The 27,279-nt window shown below is 43.0% G+C and overlaps 1 protein-coding gene across 1 annotated transcript in view; it reads right to left on the bottom strand.

Moving 5' to 3' along the window:
• The window catches only part of SYN3 (synapsin III), a 1,149,796-nt gene extending 1,124,009 nt beyond the window's left edge, over positions 1-25,787 (bottom strand). Inside the window, exon 1 of the mRNA XM_078653521.1 lies at positions 25,484-25,787. The gene's annotated coding sequence lies outside the window, so the exon portion shown is untranslated. The remainder of the gene's footprint in view (positions 1-25,483) is intronic.
• Between the last annotated feature and the right edge of the window lie 1,492 nt (positions 25,788-27,279).

Here is a 27,279-nt window from a genome sequence, read left to right on the forward strand (position 1 = left end):
AGTATCATGGAATTGATCATATCAAACATGATGTTAGAGGTGGGAATAGGCAATTACAGTTAAGACGCAGAGAAGTAATGTGGTTATTAAAACTTAAGGCAGTTGAACGCGGTCTGAACATCGACCATGAATTTGAATACTACTTAGGGCAAGAATGACCTATGGAGGTTGAGCATAGTAAATGGTTTTACTCTGAAACAGCTTAAATGATGTACTGTATAAGAACTGAATGTAATATGTATTTTTACCTAAGTATACTACGCTGGACTTTTTGAGGTAGAATATGACTACCAGACCTATTGTAACTGTAACTTTCACCCTGTCCTCCTTTCCTATTCTTCCTGACTCCTGGATGTACGGATTGATCTTCTGCTAAATTAGAGCAGATAGATAATACCATCTGGACCCCTTTTTACTGACATACACTGCCAGATGTAGGTCGGTTTACTATACAAGTAAGCTTAACTAATTTGACTCTGACAATGTTGATTGATGAGAATTGTGGGTTTGCTCATCTTAGTGATGTAATGTTTTGGTGCAACGGCACATATACCCATGAATTACTACTATTGGAAATATACGATGGCTTTATAACCACTTTTTACATATGTTCGGAATACTTATAATATTGGGGTGTAATCATTCAAGGATGTAAATAGCGCAGTGAATTGCGCTTAGAATTAATATTACTCTTTATCCCTCTTCATATAGTGTTGAGATAATGGCTAGTTTAGATTCAAACTAGGTAGTGTTTTTACTGTATAATGGCGCCCGTTATTTCTAACAATCACTTGAGTCGCTTTGATTTAAAGGAAGCATGATGGATGTACTATGTTGAGCTTATATTTATTTTGCGATAACTGTATGGCAAAATAAAGTGGTCTAGCAGTAAATTAAAGCTAGGATTTGTAATACTTCATAGTATTGCGATTACACATTCGGAATCACCACTCTAAGATGGCGCCCGCGTATTTGATCATATACTGCCACTCTAAGATGGCGCGCGTGTAGAACGCGACTGTCTTTGGATGATTCAAGTTGATACGCGGTGAGTAGAGTGATAGAATAAACGTTGGGACATGAGATGCCTATGGATAAAAGGGCGCAGTTTCTAGCAGTAAATTAAAGCTAGGATTTGTAACACTTCATAGTATTGCGATTACACATTGGGAATCACCACTCTAAGATGGCGCCCGTGTATTAGACCATATATTGCCACTCTAAGATGGCGCGCGTGTAGAACGCGACCGTCTATGGATGATTCAGGAGCTGATACGCGGTGAGTAGAGTGATAGAATAAACGTTGGGGCATGAGATGCCTATTGATAAAAGGGCGCACGCTAATGTACTATATTTAATTGATTACAGCCCACTGATACGAGGATAGCGAGATATTTCGGAATATTTACGAGGGTTTTGACTTTTGACTATGCCGTTTTGAAACTTCGAAACAAAGCAAGCTGGGAAGCTATAAATTGGAATGAGATTCTACTTACGCATTAAGGTATTTATTGGAAACTGATATAAATGTATTTTTAGTCAGTTGTGGACTGTACACAGATTGTATGTAGAGCTAGAGACCATATGATTCAATATAGGTATTGAGAGAACTGAATATATATTATTAATCGATACATATGCTACACGCTGGCTAAGTTGGAGCACACAGTAATTGTGCAGGAATAAAGTTGTTTGTGGTTAAGCCTCAACTTTATGAACTAGCGGTACAAGTAATGAATGATGACCTTAACATAAAATGGAAGCTTATACTAAGTGGCATCAGTTTTATTTACAGACTGTCATTTCGTTTGGATTGGATTGAAAAGTTTGATTGAACTGTGAAGATTACGTACTACAATTATTTGCATTTGAATTAATGGTGAGTTATTGAGGATTTAGTTTTACTCACATGACGACCAATCTGCTGGTGTAGTTGGTGACTGGGTCCCATTTGGTATTTTAGGTTACTTGCCACTATCAGATCCGGTTACATTTGGATTAAAGTTGGGTATGCTACTCTTTCTTTGATACTCTAATCTAGTGTGAAATGTACTCTGACTTGGGTACTAAATATTTATGGATACACTTTGGGTATTTCAAGCTTTATTCTTGGTGACGGGTACTTCTTTGGTTTACCTTTCCTGAGTACACTGATTCGGTGTATTGAGTTGTGATTATTGAGTTAAGTACTATTTTTTGTAACTTTGGTTACTGTATCAATTACAGCCCTGAAGAAGTCTGTATGTCATATACTGATCAGACGAAACACGTGTTGGCTGGTATTTTGTCACAAATTGGATGAAGAAATCTGATGAAGAACTGATGGAATAAACGATTTATGAACATTGGGATCTAACAGACTGTATTTGAAGACGAGTGCTTGGTGGATAACTGCTAATACTTACAGATTATGGTCTAGTATCTGCATAGAGTCAAGCATTTCTTCATCAACCTATAATGATTTTTAACATGGTCAGTGCATCCCTAAAGCTGGATAGTTCTCCCTTACTATTAACCCCTTCGACGCTCATGACGAGCTCCACTCTTGTACGCTCAAGACGAGCTGAGCTCGTCATGAACCGCGGGATTCTGCATTACTTAGCGCACAGCGGGAAAATGCGCCGCATCGATGCGGTTTTAAGAGCTTGGTCCCCGCTGCTCTTCTGCAGCAGCAGCTGTTCCCCATTCTCGGATGGGATAGAGAGTCTGGCTTCAGGAGTAAACTTCTCAGAAACCCCAGGTTATGCCTATTGTCAGTGTTGTTTACTTACAGCTTCACCCTGTGCATGCCGTGTCATATATTTCTTTCAGTCCATCAGTGCTTAAGACACAAAGAACTTTATTTTCCAGCTATCCTGATTACAGATGAAATCATTCCTTCATTAGCATGCATGTGCAGTTCTTCTTGTTCTACGCCTTCTGTTCATTTATTTTTATTTAATATAACTTTAGAGATGAATTTAAACCAAAATTATTTTAAAATAAGTGTAAAGCATCAAAGTCTCTTGACTGACGACATTCAAATCACATTTAGTTTTAAAAATTCAAAATTAATATATCTTTAGAATTAATTATTAACCAAATATGCCCCTCTTCAGTCTTATGTGCAAATTGATTCATCTCAGGTGCTAAAATTCATTATCTACAATCTAAAAATAGGATCCTGTTCAATAAATACTGTGAAATTCCTGGTTGCAGAATCTGCAGATCCTGAGATGTTAAGGGAGAGTTACGAAGCCTGAACCTGAATTACACAAAGATCTTCCTAGCATCACAATCAACAATACAATCAACGTGCCAGTGTCAAGGGTGTGTGTACTAACTCAGAAATAAACTAGATCTTTCATTAGTGCTTTATTGACAATGGAAGGAATCTTGCCCTCTCGATAACTTTACCGCGCCTTCTCTCTTCCTGTTTATTTTCTTTCTCTCTCTTTTTCTCACTGCCACTTTCTCAATGTCTTTATTCTTAAATCTGTTATCACTGATGTCACACATTAATCTGTTGGCAAATCTGCTAAATTCTACCCACAAGCACGTAATCTCTTCGGACCTAAGTAGCCCTCATCCTATGGACTCTGGGGATTCTATTCTAGCAGTGGCTCCACAGACTTCACTTGGTTTGATTAAAGCAATAGTTCACTCAGCAGCCAGACTAAACACAGATTCAAATGATTTCACCCATATCATTCCCTGGCTACCACTAACTGCAAGAACTCAAGTCAAATTAAGCTGTCTGGCGTACAGAAATTGCCTCCATATCTTTCCGAGTTACTCACCGTTTCAGGCTGTAGAAGAGGACTCAGAAGTCAATACTCAGGAACTCAGCAGCAGAAAGCACCAAACTCCAAAGCTTCACTTGCCTAGAAATGCTACTTTACAGGTGTTGCCACTTGTAACTCTTTGCTCCTGGACATCAGAACACCACCCACCCTTCCCACTTTTAGGACACACCTACAAAAAGACACCAAGTCCGTTTTGTCTTCGATGAATGGTCGGCATCTTTCCACCCAAATAATAATCCTACTCTTGTTTAAAAGGTGGTCGTCTAGGCGATAATCTTCCGTTCAGTGGTATACATACTCCGCTGTTAATGCTGGAAGGGCTGCCTGGCACTGTTTTTGTCTCTAACGGTCCACCTCTCTTTTTTGTCTTCTGGTGTTCTTTGCCTTTGGGGAGCTTTTGTAATTCTCTATTCTGTAATTGCTCTAGTACGAAATTGGTATAGAGATGTTGTTATGTATGGTGATGTTTTGTAGTTCTTTTTCTGGTACTCATTGTTAATGTGCAATATAAATATATTTTTTAGTTCTCAATTGCTTTATTTTCCTTATCCAACACCATGCCGACATCTCACAGGAAACTATTTGGGGTAATGGTTACCCACACATTTGTTTCTCATGGGACTGTTAAATGAGTATACAGCACTGTCTGTTTTACAAATATGTTATGTACTTGTCTTGTGTGGTGTTTAAAAGCTGTTTGTAATTATTTACTTAAAGTTATTTTTTTTAGGTGAAACGCGTTGGATGCTTCCTTTTGAAAACATACAATAAAGCAAACTGATCAAATCAACAACCAAGACCCACAGCCATCTATTTCATGTTTTTTGTTTGCTATTTAAATATATGACTTTGACAATTGGCTGTAGGTGCCTCTTTATCTCTTGTATATAATCTATGTTTATGTATGGTCAACAAGCAGTTGACCATTGAGGTGGGCAACGTGTAATCTCAGCACCCTGTTTGTGTCGATATCGGATAGTGCAGCTGTGTAATCCCTGGCAACCTCCCTTTCTTGTCCAAAGTATGCCTTGCTTAGTCTGATGTGGTCCTATGTAATTTTGTAAAGCACCGTATTATCATGTGCCCTGCGCTCTATAAAAGTGGTAAATAGAGAACAGATATAAAAATAACACTCCTGAACATATAACGTTAAATTTTCTGAGTTTGCCAAGTGAATTAATCACAGATCCTTATATGGCAGCTTCTATCTTCTTGAAGATAGCAATCATTACCCTATGGTTTCCAAGGCTCGCATCAAGATCAATAGCCTTAAGCCAAAGTCCACAGAACGATGCGTAGTGTGAGCCGCCAACTGACTCCGGCTTTACCAGGTCTTCCAGCAGTAACGCTTGAAGCTATTTTGATGCTGCCCTAGATAATGAAATAAACCAGGTGGGTGCTGATATCAGAGCCCTGCCTCAGTTTGCCATCAATCTTATCTCCCACTTTATAACCTCTGAAGGTTGTTATCTGTGGACTTTGAGAAGCCACCGGATATATAGCATTGAAGTTAGCCTAACCGGTGCCCCCACAACATAGGATTGGAATTATTTTGCCTTGATAAGCCTTACCCAATAGATTAACTAAATATGTATTAAACATTTTTTATAAACTGCAAGAGAGCACTCCCTTAAACTCCGGCTCGCTCTCATATAATGCTGCACTCTTCAATCTAAGTTACTTTATTGTCAAAGGGAATGCCGCGTCACCTAGGAGTTAGCACGGGTTAGTAGATTTTAGCCCAAGAACCAGTCCCTCCTAAAGGTGGAGGCACCAAATGGCATGGTCTGACCTCTGAACATTTTAATGACTAACCAACGTAAACTATAATATTACCCATCTGCATTTCTGATTTTGCCCATTTATTATTTCGTTCTGTTTTTTCTATCTCACTGGCATTTTAGTTAGTTTTCTTTTCAGTTCTGCCTCACGTCACTGTTCTAAGCTCAGATATTCTCTATCTTTAATTTTCGATAGTGATCACATTCTGGGCTTTTGTTGTAATTCTCTTGTTCTCGTGTTTTTTTCATGTACATTTTGTTATTTTAATCTTACCTGATCTAGATTTACAGGTTTCTCTCCTGACCTCAGACTGTAAATGTGTCTGTCTTGTGTCCTGCCCTTGTTGGGTGTACCCGCCCTCTGGTCTTGTGTGGCTTTTGCGTCTGTATCTTGTGCATTTACGCTCTGTGTGGTTCAGAAACTCTGGGTACTACTGAGGGAGTTATTGGTCAGTGTTTCCTCGGTGTAGTGGCTTACCTGCTGTGGTTAGTGTACCCTATAGTTTTTCGATGACCATCATCAACTGGGCCCAGCCTTGTCTATGGTGTATATTGCAAGTAACGATGAGTCCTAACAGACCATTCACATCTATCAACCTTACACATCAGGTGTACAGTCCCCGAGTTTCAGTTGTTCCCAGAAAATCAGGTGTTCTGTCAGCTAGACTGGGCCTGCTGTGGCTGGTAACCTTTCACTCTGAGCATTAACATTGGCTGCCCCTACTGCCCAGTGATATATGTCTCTTAATAGTAAAGGGTACGGCCAATCACAGCAGTACATTTCTCAAGAGCATCGAATGGGATCTTACTTATCATGCTTCCTGTCCCCTCTAAGTGCCAGGTAACAATGATTGTGCAGCAGATGACATCTGCACACTGGCTCCTGATGGAGTCACTTTGCTGGGTTTGTGTGGTCTCTCGTGATTGGTCATCGTGGACCATGGGCGTACACATCTATTCTCATTGGTTGGTGTTTAAAGTTCTCTCTATTCTGATTCTTCTTTCCCTGCAGATCTTTGTTCAAAATGCCATATGTACTCAGAACCTACAGTGCTTTACTCCAGCATGTCCCGGAATCGTCACTTTTATTTAATTTGAGTGTAAAACAAACCCTAGAAACCTGTCTTATCTAATAATACACCATAAACATTCCATTGGCCATATTAGCTTGTAACTACTACACCACAGGACTCTGAGAGCAAGGACCAGGTAGCAGTCAAAGGGAGCTGAGGGTATATGTGCCACAAAGTATCACTCTCCGTGCCTTTTGCTTATCCACGTGTATGCCACGCACATACATCACCAGATAGTGCTGCATCAATCGGATAGCTCAGTTTAGCCCACTTTGCCTAGTACAAAAGATGTGAGACAACTATACCTGTCCAAGCCACCTCAGAGGACCAGGAGCACTTGGACCATCTTGTCTTATCCTAATCAGCAATCAAGGTCACTCAGAGGGCACCGCACTGAACCATGGAGGTCGTGTCTCAAACCATCTGTGCTGCAGACCATTCCATCCTACCACCATCACAGAACAATGACCACTCAGGTCTTCATGACAGTCTGGAAACCAAGAAACCCACAAGGAATCACGGTGCAATCCCCCATCTATACTCAGTGAAAACCAACAGGAATGTGTTTGCCTTTGGCCCTCAAGCACATAATTTCAAGCATGTTTCTGTTATAACTTTTTTTCATAACATATGAGGTTTTTTCAAAGCTTCATAAGATTCATGAAGTTCACAAACGTGCCAAATGCAAAGATTTAAAAAAAAACTGAAAAATGTGTCTACAAAAGCAGATTTTACCAGGAGAATTTTTGTGTGTAATAATATTAAGTGTAAGAATGTGTCTACAAAATCTTCTGGTAAGGGAATTTCAACCGGTAGGTGAAGTTAAGCCAATGAGACATTATAATTCCACACCCCTAACTGTTAACATTTATCTATACATTGATGCTTTCATAGCGCCTTTGGTGACGTATATTTATCTCTGTACAGAAAAGACAAAGCGATTATGCAAAAATCAGTTGGACGCCAGAATGGAATTTAGGAAATGTGTTAAATCAATGAATGCTGGGCAAATTGGCCGGGTTCTATTTGACCTCAGTTCTCTGCACTCAGTGCCCGCTTAAGACTTCACTAAATGGATCTCAGTTTCTGGCTTTGAATGCCAAAGTTTGGGACACATCACCATAGCCTTTCTATCCCCAAATCAACTAGAATATGATAATCATTATTGAGGTGACCTGACTCCCAGGTACAGTATAGTCCCTATGCAGTGTCCAACATTGCGGCATTAATCAGCATCTCTACTCTAGGGTTAGTTATATAAACAAGTCGAAACACTGAAGATGTACAATATTAAAACAGCATCTAAGAGAATATCCTAAAATACTACTTCTTCCATCCCATGACATTATAACAGCCACTAGGGCTGAATTAGGGCTGTTAAACTGAACATTTTTACTTTTAAAAGTTTAGTAATTATAATGATTAGCTAAATATGTTAGTGTGAACTTCATCCATTTACAGTTTGCCTGTCAGCTAGGAAGAAAGAATGAAAGAAAGAATGAAAGAAACAAACAAACAACAAACAAACAAACAAAGGAATCCATGTAAACAAATTCATGCACACCTCTGGACCATATCTCCTTTAAATGCCATGTGTCTCTGACAGGGGCTAATGAAAGGAGGTTATTACTTTGTTTTTTCTTGGACCAGAAGGAACTTATAGAAAGTATGTGGCACGGTATTCTCTATGGGCAAGTAGAAAGCGGATGTGTCAGGGCAGTTCCAGTTTCTGCCTGATAATTTCGAGTTCTTTAGAGAAGGAAGGCATTGAGTTTGCATAGAGTTCAATGCGGGGACAGTCCAGTTTTGTGGCCACCGTTCACTGAATATCCAGAGCAATTCCTTTGAGGATTTATCTGCACTTGTGATCAGAGCTCGAAAAAGCAACGTCTTCTCTTGAGTCAGTGTGATCTTGAGTGAATGAATGAATGAATTATTGCATTTTTTGTGCCCATATCCAAACAATAGGTTTCTTGGCGTAGGTACTACAGAAGCTCACTAGAAAGTATACTTTGAGAAATCTGGTTTCAAGCTTCACCCTTGGGTCCCGACTATGTAGGTCCCTTTGTGGCGTATAAAGGGAGATCCAGCTAGCAAGGTAAAAAAATAACACATTATTTAAGGGTCCATATGGTGAATGATATGACAATAGGCCTCCAAACCCAAGAAGACATCATCAACCGAAAGAATATTCTGGGATGAGTATTGGTGGTGAATGTTAGTGATGAACTAATGGGTGAAGTGGATTGTTCCTTTTCCCAGTCCTCTAGCAGAACAGCTTGAAACACATACGATCGTTGGTAAGTAGCCAGTACCGCTCTTTTATGTCTAGGAGACCTGATCGCATCTACGCAGTCCCACAATCAGCCTAAAAGTGGCAGTCTTGGCCCTTCTTAAACGGCAAATTGGTGAGTATGCCTCATCAGCATACATACAGCTTAATTTATGACTGCTCCCACTACCAGGGGTATATGCTGTTGTGACTGCTATGGGGCTGTGGGGGTGGCGTGGGTGAGGGGGGCAGGCGGGGGTTAAAAAAAGAAAAAAAAATGCATTTACTTGGCCGCCGCCTCTCCTCTGCTCTTCTTCCAGTGACGATGCAGGAAGTACCAAAGCTCCCAGTCTCTCCAAGCCAATCACGATGCTGCTGACAGCAGCGTTGTGATTGGTCTGTGCGCCATAGCTTGGTGCTCAGAGAGGGAGTGGAAGCCTGGGCATGTTCTGCACCCAGGCTTTAATGCAACCTGGTTGGAGAACATGCAAAGTGCGCATGACGGTTTGGCCAGCCTGAGACGGCCAGCCAAATCGTCATGCGCACTTAAGTGCACATACCACTCCTTACCCCTGCTGGCTGACGGCCGAGCCCTACTGTCCCTCTTAAAAAAACAACTGGACCAGTACCGAAAAAATAAAATGATTTTTATGTTATATTATCATCATTTAATTTTTTATGTGGGGCGACGCTCTTCCGCCTTAGCGGAGGAGCCGCCACTGGGTATATGGTGAATAGACAGCAGCGGAAAGGTAACCTAATGTAGCTACCTTGGTGGTGCTCTGATTGTGCATGTAGCGGCACAGGTAGACTATGCTGCTGGGAAATCCTTCCTGCGCTAGCTATGCATCTGGACTAATAGATGCCATTGAGAGGACTCACCTTTTAACATGAAATAAAAGCCATGGTAAACGCTGTTAAACTACTGATAGTTGAGAGTTAGGTACTTAGCTCAGTACTACAGACGTGCTGCGCCTCAGTGCCTTAGTGCGGCTAAGGGCAGCGCCCGCAGGGACCCTCGCTGGGAGTGAGTGATACACGGGCTCTTTCTGTCTCTGTAACTCACTTAAGGTTTCACTCTGAAAAACGGCGAGGACAGAGCTTCCAGCTCAGTTACATAACATCCTTTGTGCGATGGAAATGCACCCTGCAGACGGCTAATTTATAAACAGAAGAAAGGGGAACACAGCAAGTATAGGGCATAGAACATGCATCTGGCCCTTGCACACCAGTGCTTAATTTGAGCTGGTGCCTGGGGGTTGCAGGTGATGGGCACCTATTGTTCATCATCAAACTTGACACTGGAGTTAGTGAGAGAAGGGAAGAAAGGGGAGAAAGAAGGATGAAGAGGAATATTCTGCTAGAATGAGATAAAGAAGAGCAGGATGTGTTGGGTGGGTTAATAACAGAATATTGTTGTCATAACTACCCTTGGGCACAAATAGCTTTTCAACATTTTTCCTAAAAATATCTTTCCACAGTGTTGACTTTCAAAAATATTAACTTCAAGGTGGGAGATAGTTATATAAGTGATATTTAGGGTCCAATATTTATGGCAGGAGATATTCTGACAATGATATTCTGGTGCCACACTGTGGGGGCGAGGGGTGGCTGGTGGAAGAAGGAGGCATGAGGTGGAATCAAGATGAGGCAGCCTTGGGTTTCGGCAACCTCGCCATTCAGCAGACACTTTGACGGTCCTCTAAGATAAACTTTGTGCCCTACACGTATTTTCTTTTTTCTTCCCGCTGTAGACCATTCTCTCACATGAAGCCAGTTATGCTGCGATAGGACCACCTTCCACATGTATTCCCACATATCTCTATTAAAAAGAAACACAGAAAGTGAGGACAAGTGAAAAGCGCCAGGCCAAACTGGTCTACCCATTTCAAGTATTCTCTCTACAAACAGACCTGGAGCCATATTACACATTGTCATTGTTTGCACTGGGCGCACCTTTTAAAAGGTGCGCTGGGCGCAAACAATGACAGGGCAGCCGCGACTGTCCCCAGGGTAGCACATTCATGTGAAAAAATCACGGAGTGGCTGCTGGCAGCCGCTCCATGTTTTCACAGTGCAGGCAGCAACCTGCCTGCAGTTTTAAAGAGGATTAGACGTCCCCTTGCAGGCAGGTGCAGTTACTGACTACCCCCGCCTGCAAGGGGATGTTTGGGGGGTCCGTAGGACTCCCTTTCTCCACTCCAGAGGGCTGCACTCAGGGGGCGCACTCATACCAACCCAATAAAAAATGGACGTTTCCTCACAGTTCTGTAGTTTGAGCTAGTGCATTGGGTCTATGGCGAAGGAGTTTTTGGGGATCTACTTTTATCCTTCTAGAGGGAGGCTGATGCTTGAACCGCTTCAGCTATTCTGTTGATGGGCGCACTGAAGGAGTGTGGGGCAGAGTGGACCTCAAGCGGGCTGAGGTGGTCAGTCATCATGGCATTAAATTTCTTGGAGAGCAATTGTATGGTGTTTTGGTGTTAGGTGCATTTGGTTTGTGTCATGTTGGGGTCGGGCTGTGCAGGTGTTTAATTAATTAATTAATTATATTTATTGAATGCGATTTTATATAGCGCAAACTTTACCCAAAGGTGTCAGAGTGCTTTACAAAAGGACCAGTTACATTACATAAGGACTTCGGAGTGCAAGAGTTACGTAAAAGATACAAACAGAAAAACTCTAAATCCACAAAAGAATGGTAGTAAGTCCAGACGTCTACTGCAGACACTAGTGGTTAGAGTTACATATATACAAGTTGCAAATCACTCAGGATTACATTTTAACCCCTTGGCCGCGGCGGTAATTCCGCTGTGGCGCTGGGGGGTGAGGGGGAAGTCGCACGGCACCGCCAAGTTTGTGACGGAACCACTCCGTCACGAGCCACGGGCGTGCTGTGCTCATGACGGAGTGGTTCCGTCACGGCCCCGCCCTCTTATTAATTCAGCCGCGCAGGCTCGGAATTGATGCAGCGTGGGCGGAGAGGCAGCGGCGTGACGGAACCACTCCATCATTAGCACAGCGCGCCCGTGGCTTGTGACGGAGTGGTTTCGTCACGAGCACGGAACGGGTTAAATAGGGATTAGGGCTGGACAATTATATATTACATATTTAAAGAGCATGGCATTCTTGCCATCATTCAGCCAGGAGTTCACGCCTGAGCCCTCACCCCTTCCTAGTTTAACATCATGCTTTGCAGGACTGTGCTCTCTCATCCCCAGAAGCATGCCAGCCTTCCTTGCAGCGTGGGTTGATTTTATTTAGCACTTTCTCTCCCTGGTCTCGTCTCCCTGACTCAGATCTCGCGAGGCTTTCCTCTTGGGTACCCACGCTGCTCTGCATTCTGCTACTCCCTCCTATAAAGATAGCTGACTGTTCCCGGCAATATTTTCCCACCACTGATGCCCGCCTGAGGAGCCAGTGTCTGTCAGTCTTCGCTCTCAACCCGCCTCTTCCCCGTGGAATTAGTTTAGCGCAGATTCTTTCCGAATCCCATTTCCTTGTATTTACATTGTTAACACCATTCACACAAGCCCCTTTTCAATAAAAGGCAGCCGTGCACCGCAGGTCACGCTCGACATTTTGCCGTGCGGCGGCGGGGGCGGGTGCATAAGATGCAATAGCTTCAGGGCCGCTCTCAAATCCCTTCCCTGTGCTCGAACACACGTCAGATCTCACCCTGGTGGCTCCGTCGATTTCATTATCTGCTGCTCCGACACTGATCATTACAGCACCCGGCGCGCGCTCACCGGATGTTCCTTCACAAAGGCTCGAACGTCTTCTTCCGCTCCTTAGAACTGAACGGACACATTAATAATACACGTGCCAGGTATTTAAAGGAATAAGACAACAATTACATGTCCTTTGTCGAAAGGGAGGTGCCAATTCTACTTCCACTTCCTGAGTTTTTACCTTCCTTGGGCGTGCTTGAAGCCCCTCATCCCCCCTTTATACTTTCTGCAAACAGAGGAAGGTTCTAGCTCGAAGTCACCTAAAGCAGAGGTTCTTAACCCTTTGACTGCTGTGGGTTCCCACTGAGTCACCAATGGAATCCAGGGACCCCCACATAAGCAACATCTACCATTTGAACCTCAAAACAAGACACAGCAATCCAGAAACCTGAGCAGGTGTCTCTGATCCCCAGGGGTCCGTGTACCCCAGGTTAGGAAATGCTGGCCTAGAGTATACGCTTTGCAAACATAGAAAACAGTGGCCTTATTTGAAGCTTGACGTTCATGATACTCCATCATAATCGTGGCTTCTGTCCCGTCTGCTGTATTACAGGTGCATTATATCCTATGACTCTTGTAATATGGTGGTCCGGGTATCGGCAAGGCTTGTGACGCAGATTCCCGTCCACCAAACTCTAGATAAGGCTCATTGTCTTGATTTTCCCCATAGGTTTCCTCCAGGCACTGGATTGATGCTCGTTATCGCCTTTCTTAAACACTTCAGTGCCTGTGACTAGAAGGTACAATAACTTCACGTGGTCTAGTATTATACACTCCAGTAAATTGTGGTTTTGCCAGCCGTATTCTTGCTGGACCTGCCAGTCCCGATATCGGGCCTGCTCATTCCAATATGTACCTCAGTTACATCCATTCAACTAGGCTAATTTATACTCTTTGTTTGTCTCCAGCTGATAACCACTCTCCAAGGTTTGATGGGCTTTGTGGGTGCCATCACCAGGCAGAAATTGGAGCTCCATCCAGATATTATGCAATCTCCTCGAGCAGATGCGCCATCATCATCTGGAATGTTCCACCTACCTAGCATTAAACCTACACAATGCATACAATGCAGAGGTACTTTCCCCGGCTTAGGTGCTACGGAACTTACAATTGACAACTATGTTATTAAATGTTTATCCCAATACATGAAGTTCCAGCAACCTAACATTCAGCTGTTGTATGGATTTTAAAAGGTCCATTGGGTGAATGATGACACAATATGTCTAAAATCCTAAATTGACATTATCGATCGAATGAACACTCTACACTATTTATTGCTGGGGATTTAGTGATACAGGGTTGGGCTTATAACACCATTTTCTAATATTTGTCAGTGGGCAGGTATCCTCTTTCCAATCCAAAAATTCTTTATTTCGGCCATATAGACCATAAAAGATACAATAAAAACAGTTCAGATTACAAAACATTCCCTTGTTCAGAACACATACATAAAAATTACATCCCTTTGGGGGTCTATACATGAGAGGAAGAACATTACAGTTCATGTCAATGTCAGTCTTTTAGTAATATAATCCTTATCTGCCACATGACCATTATGAATTTGGCAACTGCAAAAACTATGTGGGGCAAGGTGCTGGTTTTCAATATTCTAAATGAATGCAGATAGCTCCTTATGCCCAGGTTCCTACATAGTGGCACAAGCCAGTATTTCCTAGGCCTATTATAGGCTGGGCAGAAAAACATAACATGAATTTCCTCCTCATCATGATTTCTGCACCCTGGACAGATTTTGTCATCAGTCTTTGTCCATTTGCAAGTAAAAGTTTTAATAGGTAGGGTGCCCAACCTCCATTGAATGAATAGTTTTCGTGCTAAAATAGGGAAAATAATATCCATAAAACCCTCAAATTGATAAGAATTTTTGGAGTCCAAGAATCGCTCTGTTAAAATGACGTTTTTGGGTGCTGATACCAAAGTGGATAGACTTTTTTCCCTGTATATTTCCACCAAGCTTTTACGGGAAACCCTTTGGCAGCCTTGTTCGGGAGCATCCCATAGCTCCTGGAGTCTCAAACGATACAGTTCTTTCTTGATGAAGACCAACCAGGGAATTCTGTCGCACTTGTTTAGGTTTAATACATGAATGAGATCTTGCCTATAATGGGCAAGCTCACTTGTAGACCAAAGCCTGTGCCAGAATCTTAAAGGCTTTTGTTCAAGGTCCTCAGCAATAGAAGGGAGACCCAGATCAAATCTCAAGGGAAGCAGGGGTGTGCCACGGGGGAGGGCTAGAAGATGTCTCAGGAAATTAATTTCTACACTGAGAAGTTCTGTCCCTGCTTTGTGCCCCCATAGCTCGCTACCATAAGAAGCGGCCGCTTTTGATTGGGTTTTGTACATTTCTATTGCCGGGCTGATGGGTTTGAAGGTAGAGGTGTTTGCAACCTTCAGAATTGCACCGGACAATTGAGAAAGCTTAAGCCGGGATCTTGATATTTGGGGGTTCCAAGATAGGTTCTCATGTAGTGTTACACCTATGTATTGAAAGGTTTTTACCCTCTCTAATCTTGCTGAGCCCAGAAATGGGGTAGGTCTGGTTTTAGGGGAGGGGTTAAATATCATAAATTTGGTCTTCTCTGCATTGATCTCAAGACCATATTGTTTACAGAAGAGACCAAATCCATCTAAGATCCGCTGGATCCCCATTGGTGATTTGGAAAGCAGGAGGGTGTCGTCGGCGAACATGATAGCTGGCACCCTCCTGCCTGCCAAAAATGGAGCGTCGTTGTCCCTAACATTGTCAAGATAGAATATGACACTGTTAACATACAGGCAAAACAGGGTTGGTGCCAAGACACAACCCTGTCTTACCCCTCTGAGGACTGGAAACCTGGACGACAAGGCTCCATCCCTCCCACACCTAACCTGTGCAAAATTACCAGTGTGAAGCCTAATTATAGCGTGTAGCAGGTGGGCGGGGACACCCAACTCCTTTAGGACCTCCCACAATTTCTTGCCGGGGACCAGGTCAAAGGCTGACCTCAGGTCCACGAACACCATGTACAGCCTTCCCCCCTCGATCCTCACGGTTTTCCAATAGAGGAGAACGAGGCGGAAAATCTGGTCCATGGTGGACGTATTTTTCCTGAAGCCAGCCTGGAGGGGGCTCAGGATTTCATTATCCTCCATCCAATCTAGAAGATGGTCCAGGAGAAGGCGGGAAAATAGTTTTTGGGGGACATCTATGAGGCTGATCGACCTGTAGTTGGCTGGGAGAGGAGGAGAGCCCTTTTTAAAAATAGGCACTATCTCCGCCCCCAGTCAAGTGCAGGGGATCTCCATACCTCCCGCGATGGAATTAAATAAGATCAGGAGGTACGGACCCCATATCTCTGGGTAGAGTCTAAAAAGATCACCAGGCAATCTATCCAGCCCAGGTACCTTCCTTTTTCAATTCAGACACTGGCAGACCTAATTTTGTGTTCACAGATAGATTTTTGCTGTCTCTGTGTCCATGTTGAAACCTTGCCTGGAATTAGTGCAGTGTCAGTGCAAAGAGACACGTTGACTTGTGTTGGTAGATTTTGGGAGGGAGAAAACCTTGCGTTTGGCTTTCAAAATATGCCATCTTGAGCCGGTCATCCTTACGAAGTTGAAGGCAGACTTGGTAATAATGACAGGTGTATAAATGGGGTCAGTATACACTGCATCTTTTGTTAGGCACCAGGATTGTAAGGTGGGCCGCAAATGAACCCAATGGGGACATTAAGTCCAATTCCCCCTAAGAGGGGTCAGGTAGGTTGAACCCATTGGACGGCAGCTCAGTGGTCTCTGGTTTACAAGACATAGCTATAAAGTTATGATACATAAGAGCCTGCAATCCCTGTAAAAACCTTTTTCTAATTTCCTTATTACAGGTTACTTGTGTCGTACCTAGTCGCCTGTAATAAAGAAATGTTGTAACCGTTTCACTCTAATAACTTATAGCAGCTGAGTTTTGATGTCAAAATGCCTGCTACCAGCAGCCAAGAACAAAACGCAGGTCACAGAGCATAATTCAGGCTGCAGTTCTGGCTTTTCATCTGCCTGTTCTTTCTATAATGAACAGTGATAAGCAAGAGATATTATGAGAACATTTTTATTTTTCAACACTTGAGGTAACTATAAGTAACTATATGAAAGAGACAATCTCTCTCTATGTTTCTACCCAATCTTAGTTGTAGTGTTTTGTTTTTTAAATCTGAGTTCTGCTAAACTGATTTTAATATCTTTTTGCAACAAATGTCTAACAACTGCTTTTTGGTATGTTTACTTTTGCACTAGAAATTCTAATTGTATTCTTCATGTCTACAAACATCGTATCTGTATTATATATAAGAGCACTACACCAAGGGCGTAAGTGGTAAGTAGGTAGGGTTATGGTGTGACCATTTATTATGTGGAATATAGTACCACATGCTGTCCAGTTTAAGGATACTGCGAGTCACCTTATAGTTCCATGACCTTATAAAATAACTCAGCCTTGGGTCTCATTTCTCTTTGTGGTCACCGAACTCCTTGGTGACCTGGATTGTACAACAGGGGGTACTTTATGCCATATATATGGGATACAGGAGGAGCTTGCCTGCAGAGTGAGTGTTAGTGAGGGAATTGGCACTATATTCTGATGAGATCAGATCTATAATACCTTTCCTGCGAGAAAGAGAGTTTTAGACATCTCAGGGTGTGCTTGTGTCCTTAAAGGTTCTCCCTAAGGGGGACTTTGTATAAATGAGATGCATTGCAGGGTGTGCTCTGTGGAAATAGGAGTCTACGCCCCAATACATCCCCCACTTTACTATAATGTGCCCACTTCTGTCGAAGAGGAGGCTGTGATGGGGCAGGGATGTGCTGCTGTGCCGCCCAGGAGCATAGTCACCTCAAGACCTGGAACAAGAAGTGCTCAACCTGTCTTGGAGCACTTAGGACCGTAAAACCTGCAGAGTTCACAAGGCACAGGGACTGATAGCCATGCTGGGTATGCCAGGAGAGGGGTGTGTTTAGTCTCTCGAAAGTCTGGGTCCCTGCACACAAGACCTTAGCTGCACTCCATTTGGGACTCCTGGCCAGGCATTATGCAGTTTTGCTGCCAATCACGGTGCACAGAGCCCCTGCAAACTGTCCACGTGTGTGCAGCCGATTTCAGAATGCACTGTACGAGGGAGTGTTGTCATTAAAGGGCGGTGCCTTTACCCTTAATGAAATCCAGGGAAAGCCAGGATGCACGATTGAGAAACGCGGGTCTGCATGGATGTATGAGAAAGATGCATTCAGAGAATAAACAGCCCTGCTGTTAGGAAAAGAGAATCCCATGTGTGCCCACAGCTGCAGCTCTGACAGCATGTGTCACTGCTCACCCGAGGAGCCTGGCCGAGTGACCCACCGAGAAGGAATCCTACCTCACTCCTGGTGCTCAGGGTGCTGAATCATATCTGTTGTTCAGTCAGTTGCACAAGCCTCAGTGGTTTAAGTTCTCAAGTCTGATATCAGGGCTTGATCTATATCCGGCGAACTGTTTGTGCTGTGACACACTGTTCATTAGGAACGCAGACCACAACTGTGCACCTCAATACAAAACAAGCATTGGAAATGCAATAGGTCTCGCATTAGAAAAGTGTGAGTTATTGGTCTTGTAAATGTAATAATTTTTAAATTTTTGTTTATGTTTTTATAATTTCAAATGCATTAATTTTGTTATTATAAATGGGACTTTTTTTAGAAATTGCAAATGTGACACCTATAGCATTATTAAATATACATGATTAGTATTTACCTAACGTACATGTATTGATATGACAAATTGTAATGGGTTTTATTTTTTATAAATAATTAATAATTACATAATAATTTCACTAATTTATAATGGCACTAGCTTATTTTTTTTGTGATAATGTGTAGCGTATTATAATATTTGTAAAAATGAAGATTAAAAGTGTAATAAACATTTTTTTGTTTCTACTTTTTGTAATAAATCTTTAAACATTGATACATTTAATTTTTGCTGAGAACTGGGACTTAAAAAAGGAAGTGCTGGAATAGATTTTCAGATTATGACGGGTGAAGAGAGGCAAGCATGTAATTATAGAAGGTGTTAGAGTGAGTGAGTGTCATCACATGCCCACACTTTGCCACGTACTTCACCAAATACACAAGTCACAGTCATGAGCCACATACTCTATCATATTCCAATAAACGCACACTTTAAAATGCACATGCGACCAAGATGTACATCATTACATGCACAAGTCCGTCAGAACATAGCATAACACACACAAAATACTGCCACAGATGTCATTTCGAATATGTCACACTGCCATGTAACAACTACATGCACGAGTTACCACAATAACAATATCACATGCACACATCACACCATAAGGAAAAAAAAATATGTTTCACTGCTGTAACCCAGGCAAAGTAAGCTGTGGCATTTTATGGGTTCTTAAGGGGGAATCGGGGAGGAGATAGTGGAAGGGAAAGAGAGGAAGAATGAAGTGGGTGGGCGGGGAGACAGTATAGGGGAAGGTAGACGGGAAAGAGAGGTAAGAGTAGCAAGAGAGAACAAGGGAGAGTGAGGGTGAAAGAGGAAGTGGAGGAGCAAGAACGAGCGGCCGAAACTAATTGAAAACGTGCTGGGAGGAGAGATGGGGGGTCTGGAGGCCTCGGAGCATGAGTGTGCGGGTTGGGGGAGGGGGAGCACAGAGAGGGGGGAGGAAACATGCTGTGGGAGCCTAATCATTACCGTGGTCGGTTGTTTAACAAGAATAAAGAAAGAAGGAAAAAACAATGACTCGTCTTTTACCAAGAGTCGGGCGGCCTTACCACGCAGCTTCATGGTTTGTTCGCCCTAACCAAAAACACACGTTCAGGAGCTTCGGATTAGACACAGAGCTGGTAACGCTAGCTAAGCTGCTGGCTCTACTCAACGGAGTGTGTGGAGAGCTGTGACGTGTCTGCAAGTTATAGAAACCGGCCGCGCAATTTGTTTCTTTCCATTGACTTCAAAAGTCACATTTGTTCGACGGAGATGTTATTTTTGGACGTCTGGGGGTGATAGGAAACAAGCAGTGCTTTAGCTAAGTAACTCCTCGCTGAGTAACATCTGATTGGAACATTGACCAAATAACCTGGGCCTATGATTTCTTTTTTCGAAAAATACACAAAAGAAAAAATGTTTAAGTGCCTGCAAGTAGTTTGCTGAGGAGTGGGTGGGAGGAGGCAACGCAACATGGGAAAGGAGCAGAGGGGAAAAGCATCACACACACACACACACACACACGAGAGAACAAGGGAGTGCGAGCAAACGAGCAAGAGTCACAGCAATCTTAAAACAAGCATTGGCAATATGAAATAATAACAAGCCTTTCACCGTAACACGGCGGGCATGCAAATGCTGGTGGAAAGCCAAAGCGGGAGGGAGAAGTTCACTGAAGAGCAAAGCCGCCATTGCTAATCAAAAAAAGCTCTCGGCATTGCGTGGCGGGAGGGGGCGGGGGGAACGTCGAGGGCAGGCAGGATGACTCAGGGGAGGGGGCGGAGCGGGGCAGAGCGGCATGTAGGTGTGAAGAAGCCGGGCCTTTGAAGTGAAGCTAAGCTTCACTTCAAAGGTGTCGGAGGAATGCGGGCGGCTGTGCACGCGCTTTTAAGCTCAATGCACATGCGCATTGAGCTTAAAAGTCACGGGCACTGCAAGGAATCGCCACGATTCCTTGCAAGTTAGATAAAGTGTGGATGAGCCCCTATAGTCTCGCTTGCTCGATGCGCATGCGCATCGACAGGCGAGACCTAAAAACTGCAGTTCTCTGTTTGTACGCACAAAGTGACATATTGCATCAGTGCTTAGGTGAGGGACATAGTTGGAACCTGCAGATTCATCTGAGGGGTTCCCACAGACGGCCCCTCAGTGGTGTAACACAACCTTAGTGGGCCCCCTGCAAAGAATGGTGAGGGGGTCCCCCACAATGCCCATTCCCGCGCAGTCGCCAACCATCCGTAGAAGTCCTTCAGCTCTGCCTCCTGCATCCACATGACATCGGCAGGAGTTTTCCATGATACGTTTAGAGTCAAAGAGAAAAAAGTTATCCTTATCGGACGAGTATGCTCTAGATACAGGCACATTAAAAATCGAGTCATTTTCATATTTTTTGTTACAATATTATTTATTTGTTTTTTAAAACAAAATGTAACTTTAGGGGCTGAGTGAATGTCCCCTCCCTGATGCTTAAATAGGGAAGTACGTTTGTAAGGAATATGCAGATGAAAATTAAATCTAGAAACCAAAAGGTGAAGATTAAGCAGGTTATTAACATTTTAGCAGAGCGAGTTAATGTACCATGAATTTGCTGGGCTCTCATTCTATGAGATTGGTACTTCCCCACTCCATGTAGTGCCTTATTCTCAGTGCCTAGGTGTAGCACCAGTTTATCTGTGACTTAAAGTGTGTCTGCCTAAAGTTCACTTCTTGGGACACTAATGATAGGCTGGCGGGGGCATTTTTTAACATCACATATAATAACAAAGCACAAAGAAAATAATGCATATGCATGTGACGGCTCACGCAGGCGTGGGTAAAATGGGTAATTGATATTTTGGGTAATAGATAGGGCCGCTTGAATTATGCGATTCTGCGACTGCGCTGTTTTACGCATTATTCTGGATTTGCCGCATTTGCCACAACTCATCATCTGCTGCATAGGCTACAGATTTTAGCAAATAAAACTTGTTTCTAACTCACATGGATCAAAAGTGACTAAAATCTCAGTGACGTGTTGCCGTGCAGTGGGAGGCCCTATGCAGACATTGACCTTTCTGTTACTTGTTACTGTATTTGTACATTGAACTAGTACAAATAGTACTCTTTGCCCAGGCTGTGTTTAGGTGTAAAAATATCAACCTTATAAAGTAATACTTTTAATAAATGTGTCATATTACGTGAAGTAATTTTTCTTTTATTGCTGCGTAATTTAGTCAGCCCTGCCGCATAATTTGGCTTTTCATGCTTCATAATTTCAATGGCCCAGGTAACAAATTGAAATGACTTGTTGTGGGGTTCATATTCAGTGTGAGAGATGCTGTTACCCTTTCAATGCACCTGCTTGGATTAATATAAATTGGATATGGCTACAGAACTCCTCCCCTTAGTATATTGCATGTACAGGGGACCCCACGTCTACATCTCACAATGTTAAACAGAGCTACCAAGTTTTAAGTCTACATTTCAAAACCCCCAGTTACCTAGCACAAAAGCTAGAATTATCCGGAGGTTGTAGACCTCAAGAAGTGCTAACTCTTTCCTCCTGAAACTGCAGATCTTATGCAAAAAGAGAACGTGTCACCGAGCTTTCTCCAGCTCTGCCCCGAAGATCGGGAACTCTCTCCCACCGAAGTACGGAAAATCTCCTTCACGGTTGCTTTCAAATTGGAAGCTAAAAGATTCCTTATCAACAAGCTCTTACCTTAAATGGGTTTAGATCGTCTGCTCTAATGTATTGGACTTACAACCTTAAGACCTGCACTGGGTGCTACTCTCATTTTACTTATCATTTGCTTCCCTCCTAGCTTGCTATGCACCAGTTTTTGTATTATTCTCTATTGACCCCTGTTGTTTTGTAACTGTTCTGTTTGGTATTCCTATTTGATGCTGATACTGCATTTATTACCTTCCTTCCCTACAACTGTAAAGGGCTCTGATATCCTTTGGGATCATGTTTGCGCTATATAAAACTTTATAAATAAATAAATAAATACTTATGTGTGACTTTTCATTATTTGCAGTAGCTAATGTGTGAGGTTTTCAGGCCTCACTTGTGACACTAGGAGTGACATCTTAGGGAAAATGTTGTCTTTAACCCAAGCAGATAAATGTGATACTCCGGTAGCAGGAATTTTCCCTGAGGCACGTTCAAGGATCCAGTGGCGGCTGGTGACATTTGAAAGTGGTGATGCGTAACATTGTGATACTGCACTGCGGCGAGTGAGCGTAGCGTGCGAGCTCGAAAAACCTATGGGGTTCGGGAACAGGATCTCCCCCAACGAAAACTTTGAAAAAAGAGTGGACAAACAGTGCATTTTTAAGCAAATTTGAGGAAGCAAGAAGGTTAATAAAGCAATTTGTGCTGGGCTTAATAAACATAGATCGGTCACTGCACCTCCCATCCCCTCACTTCACACAGCTTTGCTCTTGTACCCTCACCCAGCTTCAGAGACCCATGCTCACTCACAGGTGTACACACACTTCTCTAGTGGGGTTTGCCAAGTAGACAGCCAAATACACAACTAACAAGCTGACACATCTCATTCTCGAAACTGTAAAGCAGAGACACCTACACTGATCTTATAATAGGAATTATAATGCAGACAAATAGTCAGACACTCAGCCTCCTCCCCCCTTCCTTCTCAAATGTTCAAGCTTGTACCTCTGAAACAACACGCTGCATTCCAAAAGCCAGGAAGTAGTTAGGGGTATGAGGCATTAAAATATGTTTAAATAAATGCTACCATTACTTTTCCATCAACATACTGCACGTTTTATAAAATGGTGCACTGTTAAACAGTCAATACAGGTACAACCCCTTAAGTCTGCCTATTTCCTGCCCATTCTCTGCTACAGGGTAATACCAAATCACTCCACAAACAATGGCAAATATTAAACATTATGTGATTGTATCAGGATCACACCTTGCATCAATGGGGAACTGAGATGGTGTTGATGTACAACTTGTTAGCATTGCAAATAGCACACTTACTTTTTATGAGCACAGCAAAAAACCTTGTCAATACTTTAGCAAATATTTCACAGACCCTGGAACAAGACATTTGTTCAGGTCACTTCCGGAGGTACCGACGGACAGAGCGGGGCCTCTCTATCCGAGCCGTTGCCGGGTGAGGTGAGGCTTACTTCCCACACAACGCTGGGAAAGGATTGTTCTCTGCATGGTTCACCACCAGGATACGGTATGGTGGCTGATCCAGCCACTTGATTAAACTTATCCTAACCATGTCACAAGGTTTTCTTATATTTTCGTTTTCACATTGAAAATAGTAGATGTTGCAGTAGCTATATTTTTTTCAGCCTGGCCCTGACGAATGCCTGTAAAATATTACTTGAGTGGCAGAAACATGTTGGCCTAGTTCATAGATGCTTACTGTACAGTGATATTCTCACACTGTCATCACATCTCTTTTAACCTGACGTCCAGGGAGATACCAATAAAAAAAAAAAAATTCTACCTTGACCGCCATTTTAATTATGCACTTTTGTTTTGAGCACTGCACCCTATCAGTACCACTCTCAGTGAGGACTCATCTTCCTTCAGCACAGGATCAATTGGTACCAAGCAAGTACTTGTGAGCTTGGCCATATGAGAACCTGCTGATAAGGTCCTAGATGACGAGGTTCCGCCATATGGGTGGGCTGATAGGACTTTTTCATTACTGATGGTCCCTCACCGTTAGTCGTGACAGTGGTGTGTGTCATCTTCTCATGGTCACTTCTCCTTTACCTTAACAGACCTCCAAGTTCTTCTGTTGTTGTTACATTTGTTAAATGCCCTCATAAGGCAGCCTGCCTATTATGAAGTGTTGCTTTTAAGTTAAAGAATCACAACTGCTCTGGTGAGGTTAAAATGTTCGAGGCAGATGTGGAAATACAGACTCTGACCTCAGCACACCAGCTTGCAGAAATCAATACCATTGGTGTGACGGATAAAAATCACAAGAAGCCGCTTCCGGGTACCAGTACAAAAGGCAGCAGTACAATCTGTGTGTCTGGTTTGTCTAGGTGTAAGTTGTGAATGGTTTTAAATTTGGGTTGAACAACCTGCAAAAATTCTAAAATGTTGCTTGGAAATCACAATGTTCAGTAGCCCAAAAATCCCCTAATCATTAAGTCCAATAAAACACATTGTTAAATGAAATGCAGAATGAAAGAAACAATTAGTTTTAGCGTGATTGGAAGAAAACAATACCATGATGTGAAGCACGGAAGTTGTATAATTTTAATATAACAGGCGCAAATTAGATCGGAAAAGACTAACATATCTTTAAAAGTCGAGCTGTCTCGGTAAGTACTACTCTGAACGTTGATTTCTTATTTAGACAGCTTTTTCATTGAATCCCCTACGTTCTTCTTGAGAGTTAACTAGGAGTGAATGCACGTATACTGCGAAAGGCACTCCGAATTAAGTTATACTGCGAAAGGACGGGATCAGTTTTTCACCTTAGCAGCTGTCTTTCACTGGACACCTCGCCATGATGAGGAAATCCTCATCAGTTCTTTTCCAGATTAAATATTTCGTACTTCCTCGAAAAATAAGTACTTCAATTGAAAACCAAAGACACTTATAAAGTATCACGGACATAGCCCAAATTGATTTGTTCAGAGAAAATAAAGTTTGAACATAATGGGTCTTTTCTAATGCCCTTAAAGCATCCTAAAAGTAAAAATAACGTCCGCCTTGGAAATGCTCATTCACAAAATGATTTATGAGGTACTAGAAAACTTTACCCTTTCCAAGTCCCCGTATCACAAACTCATCTCAAGTTTCATTTATTCAAGGCTGCGAAACAAAACACGATGCCTGTCCGAGGCCCTGTTTTATAAGTTCCAGTAATTTCCGTCAGCAAGGACTTCGCCGGTTGTGTTCCCTCCATGAGCACTGTGTACCGCCATGCCACAGTAACCTACGCTGCTTTCACGGGAGACGCTTGAGGTGTGTACCGCCTGCCTCAGTAATTTACGGCGCTATTATTATTTAACATATACTCGCGCGGAGGGGGGGGGACGACGACAAATCGCACAGGGCCGGGGAAGATTACAATAAACTAAGAAGAGAAAACCTACCGGTCCGCGCCGCCTCCACTGCAGGACCCTTGAAGAGTGTGGGACACCGGACCAGGAGGCGCAAACAGGAACAGCGGCGACGTCACGGCAGTCAGTGCCAACCCCTCTCTTACGCTGCAGCGTTGCCAGGATTGGTAGAAGGGCAGGGATACTTCCTGCCCATTAGGAGACCGGGGGGCTGCGGCATCAAACCCTTGGTCTCCTTACGTGCAGCCTAGAGTGCGCATGTTCGGGCTGACCATGAAAATGATCAGCCCAAAAATGAACATGCGCTGTGCGCACTATTGCAGGGACTGTAACTGTCTCTAGTGCGCAGCGCTGCTGGCCTGTCACTCAACTCCCTGAGTGCTGCCAGAGCCCCGCCTCCACCCCAGCGTCTCTCGTCTCGTTCTACTTCTCCGACACTAATTCCTGGAGTCTGATAGCGTCGGGGAAGTAGAACAAGAATTTTGGGCCCTGCATTAGTGGGGCAACGCCCCAACGCCCCCAATAGACGAGCCGCCACTGCAAGGATCCTTTGCGGGAAGCTTACCCTCACTGTGTCAGGAATTGTTCCTAGCAATATAAATAGACTACATTCAGACCTCTCATGATATCATGACTCCTCTTGCAGCAATAATTCCCCTTACCGCCGCCTGTTACTATCATCACCTGCCCAATAAAATGATATGCTTGGTCCCCTGTCTCCCTGACCCAGAGACACTGCTTTGGTATCACTGATTGCCTTCTTATACACAAGGGTAGGATTTTATTTTGGAAACCTAAGAAAACTAAAATTGGCAATGCTGCTGTACATTCCTGTTATGGAAGCTATCAATATGAAAACACAAATATGTTTTATTGAACCGAGTTCGAGTTCGAAAATCTTTATTTCGATCACATGATCATAAAAGATATACATGACATCATAAAACAGTTCATTTACAATTTAAGAACGGATTAAATAACAGTAGTGATCATGGTTAGTTAATATGATTGAGGTATGCCAGAAATCGAGACTATACTAACTCACCAAGTCTCTTGATATAGCGTTTATGGGCATACCACATTGAAGTTAAAAATTTAGATAGTGCAAATACCAGAGTTGGGGCCAAATCAGTCTTTAAAACTCTATAGGCAGGCAAGAAAGTTCTGAATCCCATGTTTTTAAGTAAAGGAATGAGCCAGTACTTCCTGCTCCTCTCATAGGCTGGACAGAAAAAAATCACATGTACATCGTTCTCTTTTACATGGGGACACGCAGGGCAATTTTCTGTAGAGGAGTGGGAAGACCATGTTGCTGTGAAAGATGCCAAAGGGAGAGTCCCATATCTCCATTGAAGGAATAGTTTCCTAGTTATTGCCGGAGTCTTGGCATCTAGGACACTTTCCAGTTGGTAGGAGTCTTTAATTTTTATGAACTGATTGGTTAGAGATCCGTCTCGGATGCCATCGATGGATTGTAAGAGCATTTGGTCATAATAGGCTCTCGATAGTACTTTTCTAGAGATCCTATTACTTGTGTTAACCGGATCTGACCATAGTTCAGGGAATCCTATTGCCTCAAAAGTACTCTTGATGTAATTTAGCCACGGAGTTCTTGTGGCATTCGGCAATGTTAGGAATTCCTGTAGATCCGCTCTGTAGATACAGAGATCTGGGCTACTCCATAGGCGTCTCCAGAATGCAAGGGGTTTGAACCCCAACTCCTCCGTTATGGGCCGGAGGCCCAGATCCAACCTTAAAGGGAGAATTGGAGTGCTCAATGGAAGAGCAGTAATCTGCCTCAGAAACTTGTTCTCAGTGGTGAGTATTTT

This window comes from Lissotriton helveticus, chromosome 1_1 (genome assembly GCF_964261635.1).
Source record: "Lissotriton helveticus chromosome 1_1, aLisHel1.1, whole genome shotgun sequence".
Lineage (NCBI taxonomy): Eukaryota > Metazoa > Chordata > Amphibia > Caudata > Salamandridae > Lissotriton > Lissotriton helveticus.